Source organism: Dipodomys merriami, unplaced genomic scaffold (genome assembly GCF_024711535.1).
Source record: "Dipodomys merriami isolate MVZ:Mamm:240054 unplaced genomic scaffold, mDipMer1.0.p SCAF_43, whole genome shotgun sequence".
NCBI lineage: Eukaryota > Metazoa > Chordata > Mammalia > Rodentia > Heteromyidae > Dipodomys > Dipodomys merriami.
Genome location: NW_027205937.1, coordinates 9,219,304 through 9,224,806, shown reverse-complemented (window position 1 = coordinate 9,224,806; position 5,503 = coordinate 9,219,304). Strand labels below are relative to the sequence as shown.

Below are 5,503 nucleotides of genomic sequence, written 5' to 3'. Positions count from 1 at the left end.
AATGAAGTTACTGAAAAGGTAGTTTAAATAATTGGATAAAGTTATTGAAAGAGGTGAGAGGGAGGGATTTTTCTTCGGTAGCCACTTAGAGGAGAAATTAAGAATCTAGATTTTGAAGTGAGTGGACTCAGGAAAGAGGAAAGGACTGTATTATTGTCTAAGTCCCTACGAGAAGAAGGATTGGCTTGTTTCTATTAAGGGATTTCAGGGTGGTAAAGGGAGAGAGCAGCAAAAGACAGAGGCTGTCCTCAGTGTGTTTGTCAGCCAGCCTCAGTCAATAACAGATTAACGAAATGTCCAGACCAGAGGACCATTTAATTATGGTCTGGAAGGGAAGAAGGTGTATTAGCCATAGAAGAGGGTTGAGAAATGTATAAGTATGGAGGGGTTTGTTTAGAAGAATTTTTAACAGGACTCATAGCTTGTTGTTTTACCTTTGGAGGCCTATGCCCACCCCACCTTGTGTCAGCTACACAAGCATGCAGACAGGCAGGCACAGAGACTGGGGTCAGCAAAAGGAGTTTGCTTGAAACAGACACAGTTTTAGCCTAGAGAATATGGACCAACTGCAAATACCAAGAGTGTAGTTAGAAGAGCAAGGAAGGAGAAAAGGTTCTTTTGTGATGGAGGTCATCAAAGAAAAGAGAGATAGAGGGAAATGGAGAGGGGGAGAGAGACAGATTGAGTTGCTACAAGATAAGGAGTTACTTTTTTAGAGGAAACGTTGGGTGGCTCCTGGCAGAGAAGGGCTTGGTGAGCAAGGCAGGAGAGTGGAGAGGGAGCCCTCTGGAGTGGAGGTCAGAGAAGGACTTGGTGGACCGAACAGAACAAGCAAAGTGAGGATTTTCTGGAGCAGAGCTTGAGGAGGGCTTAGGTTTAGGGGACCTCAGACTCCTCCCAGTTTCATTGGAGAATTGTTTAAATCAGCAAGAGTAAAACCTAAGGTTCTGAATTTAGGTCAGCAGTGCCATGGTAATGAGACCAGATTTTGGAATAAAAACAAGTCAGTTTTGTTTTTTTATGACTGTAAATCAGTCAGCCCAAAGTCTTAAGTTTAGACAGCAGGCATGCCAATGGGGTGTCTTTGGGAGACAATTTGGAAATTTTGGTAGGACTATGGAGCCTGTCCTGATGCTCCAGGCACCGCTGGGGCTTTGGGAAGCCAGACGGATGGATCCCAATAATTAAGAGAGGGCATCCCCAAAAGTGCTAATTAAAGGGTATCAGGGTATAAGGAAAGAAGAGACTTCTGGAGTCTCTGTACCCCACAGACAAGAAAGAAGGGAGGGAGTCCTGCCCTCCTGGGGTCCATGTCAGGTGCCTACACCACAGACCGGGCTAGTTACCTTGTCCTGAAGGCTTTTAGGTATTGGGTGAAGTCAGTCAAACAGTGAAGAGCCTCCTGCCTGGAGATCAGAATCCAGGGACAGGGTAAAGGATAGAGAATAGGGGGAGAGATAAGGCCTTTTCTGAGCTTACGCAGGGGGGCAATAATACCTCAAGCCACAGCAGCGTGGCCATCCACTGCTTGCACTGCTTACAAAAGCAAAGGCTGGGAGGTTTTTCAGGTGTCTGTTTAGCCCAAAGTAAGCTCAGAGGGCTCTGTGCTTCTGATGAAGAAAAGCCTTGGAAGGAGGAGGAAGGTAGCAGAAAGGCTCCATGAGAGGTGGCAAGGAGGTGGGTGGCCCCTTGGCAGAGGGCACCTACTTACTCCTGGTGCTTTTTATCTCCTGGGTGTCAGCACCATATGTTAGGAAAATGGAGGAGAATGGAAAAGGAATAGGCCTGACTTGATCACCAACAGAAAGGACTCTTTATTGAGGAACAGCCAGGGGCACAGACCTTCCAGCAGGATTGAGGTTGTGTGAGGTAGCTGGCACAGGATCAGTGTTTTATAGGAGATCTGATCAAGGAGGTAGAGGTTAATGAAAAGCCCCTAGGTCAAGAAAGATGGAGGACTTTCAGTTGGGTCTGAGATGGGATGTTTACAACTGGGCCTAGGTGGATTGCCCTACCTGCACATCAAAGGAGTTCACACATACCTGGAATTATGCCTGGAGTCCGTATGGACTTGGGATAATAGGGTGGGGGTCAACCATTCAGGCCAATTGGAAAAAGTTAGCGTTCCGAGCTTTTCTGCATATAAACACTCTATCAACATTTTCTTATTAGAGGATTATTCAAGATTAGCTATATGTTGATTGATAATAACTGAGCTTGACAGAAAGGTGAGGGAAAACTGTCTAGTCTCCAATGAGGTTCTGACTTGTATTTCACAAAGTGTTATGAAAGCACTCAATGAGAAATCTAGTAGCTGCATTTCTTAAAAGTGCTTGCCTAGGGGCTGGGAAGGTGGCTCAGTGGTAGACCGCTTGCCTTGCATGCCTGAGGCCCTGGGTTCGATTCCTCAGCACCACATAAGCAAAAAGAAAAAAGCTGGAAGTGGCGCTGTGGCTCAAGTGGTAGAGCGCTAGTCTTGAGCTGAAGAGCTGAGGGACAGTGCCCAGGCCCAGAGTTCAGGGCCCACAACCAGACTCAAGAAAAAAAAAAACACCAAAAAGTGCTTGCCTAGGGGCTGGGAATGTGGCTTAGTGGTAGAGCGATTGCCTTGCATGCATGAGGCCCTGGGTTCGATGCCTCAACACCACATAAGCAGGAAAAAAAACCAGAAGTGGCTCTGTGGCTCAAGTGGTAGAGTGCTAACCTTGAGCAGAAGAGCTGAGGGACAGCTCCCAGGCCCAAAGTTCAGGCCCACGACCGGACCCCCCCAAAAAATTTAAAAACAAAAGTGCTTGCCTGGTTACACTTTCTGATAATGTGTCAATTCAAGTACTTCTTGGAGTTCCAAACCATTCAATTTTGATGTATTAGAAACTTGTTACGGTTTGCAGACAGCTCTTGGTGATGAAATTTGTGCTTTTTAAAATTGCTTTCCCAATTCCATCCACAAAATGCAGACAAAAATTATCTGAAAAAATTCATATCTGTTGATATTGCATATACATTTACTTTCCATTACAAACCTAGAATGCGGTAAAATTTCTCATAGCAATTACACTGCACTAGATTGTGGGCAGTTTCTAATGTAAATAATATATTTATTTTTGTAGAGAATTTGAGTATCCAAAATTTTAATATGCCTGTCATCCTAAAAACAATACCTTGCTGATATTGAATGACAAATATAACTTCCCATAAGTACAGAAATTTTCCTTGTATCTTTTTAATATATACTTTTATTGTAAAGATACTGTACAGAGGGGTTACAGTTACACAAGTAAGGAAATGAGAACATTTCTTATTGAGCATTGTTAACCCCTCCTGTTTTTCCTCTACCATCCCTTCCCTTTACACCACCTCAACTCCTCCCTCCATCCCCCTCTGATAGAGTGTCTTGTACATCCTATTGTTACAATGGATCAACCTGTATCCTTTCCTTATATCTTAAATGAAGAAATGCTGGCTTGTTTCATGCTGATTCTACTTGTGTTGACACACCTAAAATCACTCTCCAAGTCCAAAAGCACATAAATGAAGTGCAAATCATCTTTTGTCAGTGGTATAATTGTGTTCTACACATTTATTGACAGGATACAAACCTTAATACATATATACATTTGAAGGCATTTGATGTGTGAAAACCCGTCAATATAAAATATAAAGTGATTTTGAAAAAAATAAAAGTGACTCAGAAGAAATTATAAATGCAAAAACAGTCTTTACAGAAACAAATTCTTAGAGATATTTCATGACTTTCAAAAGGATAAAGTGGCTGAAATTAATATAAATTTAGAAGTATGACAATTCACAAAAATATAAAAAGATATTCATGTATATCATTATATAAGCCAAAGCAGAAAGCAAATGTTGTTTAGGTGACTTTTTAAAATACACTTTCTCAGGAACTGCGAAGGGGTTTCAATGGTAGAGTGCGTGCCTAGAATGAATGAGGCCCTGTGTTTGATTCCTCAGTACCACATCAGTACAAAAAGACAAAGGTGGTCCTGTGGCTCAAGTGGTAGCACTAGCCTTGAGCTAAAGAGCTAAGGGAAAGCACCCAGGCCCAAGATTTCAAGCCCCACGACCAACAAAAACAAAATCAAAACACAAAAAATCACTGTCTCTCACTTTTGTGTCCTCAACTCTGTAAGACGGCTGCTTCAGCCTAGGGCTAAGATTTTAGCTGTGGACACTTAACACTCCTGGTTCAGACTCTACTTGAGAAAAATTTTAATGAGTATTTTGTTCTTAATTTTGCTCTTTGTAAATTCATATGCACCTATAAAACATGGTGTGGCCATCCCAGTAACATTCTCAAAGTACCTCCTAATGACGACTTACAAAAAGTTGTATTATATTACAACAAGGAAAACAATGCTACAATAAACAAAACCAATAATTAAATATTAATGATTAATAAAATGAAAAATGAAACAATTACCAGTGTTTCCAGTATTTGAAGTATACTACATATTAGGTTTTACTATTTTTTCATAATCCTGTACATTTAAAACTGCCTAAGATTATGATGTTCAATAAGAGTTTTATAGGCTATGAGTAGTCTTTAAAGTTTCCCACTAAGATTATTATTTATGGCTCATCTCATCTGTATATGGCTTATATCATCATTTGTTCCTCGCTAACCTATAATGTAAGGAAGCCCTAAAGTTTTAACAGAAACTGTGGAATTAACAAAGTCTTAACTCTTCACTCTGCTTCTTTACACAAAGAATTTGCAAATTATCATTAGTAAAATTTCTATAAACTCTGAAATGTACACACTTAGTAGTATATGCTGCTACAATAAATCTTAAATACTTTATGGAAAAGTTTTATGACCTGTCATACAGTCTTAATTTTGGCATATATATAAGCAAATTCCCAAAATTAAAAATATTTAAAACATTAAAACTTTTAACAAACCTTAACACTTGCTTCAATGTTCATTATGAGAGGTGCCTTGTATAGAATAATTGAATTCCTCCTCTTACACATCTCTTGAACAACAAATATCTGGAATTATATTGTTTTTGACATGCCAATCTTGACTTTATTCATAAATGTGTGCTTATATAAGAAACACATGGTTTTAAAATTTCACAACAATTCTTTAGAACTTACTTTTTGTTGAATTGTTTAGTTTAAGAAAATCAATTACACTTTATATATAAAAAATGTTCTGTGCTCAATTCGGCAGCACATACACTAAAATTGAAATGATACAGAGAAGAGTACCATGGCCCCTGTGCAAAGATGACAAGCAAATTCATGAAGTGTTCCATATTTTTACAACAGACGATGGAGTGGATGTGGCCAGAAAGGAACCCTACTGCATTCGAACCATACTTCATTCTTGGGTAGGAGTGTAAACTTGTTCAGCTACTTCGGAAAGGAGTATGAAGGTTCCTCAAAAGATTCCACATAGCGCTCCCCTATGACCCAACAAATACTTCTTCTGGGCATTTACCCAAATGATCACAAACAAGACCATACTAAAACTACT

General features: G+C 40.0%; 1 non-coding gene across 1 annotated transcript; it reads left to right on the top strand.

The window, feature by feature from the left end:
- The first annotated feature begins 5,181 nt into the window (after nucleotides 1–5,181).
- Nucleotides 5,182–5,288, top strand: LOC138807760 (U6 spliceosomal RNA). Its single transcript, XR_011366264.1, has one exon. It is a non-coding gene; the product is annotated as a U6 spliceosomal RNA (small nuclear RNA).
- The last annotated feature ends 215 nt before the right edge of the window (nucleotides 5,289–5,503 follow it).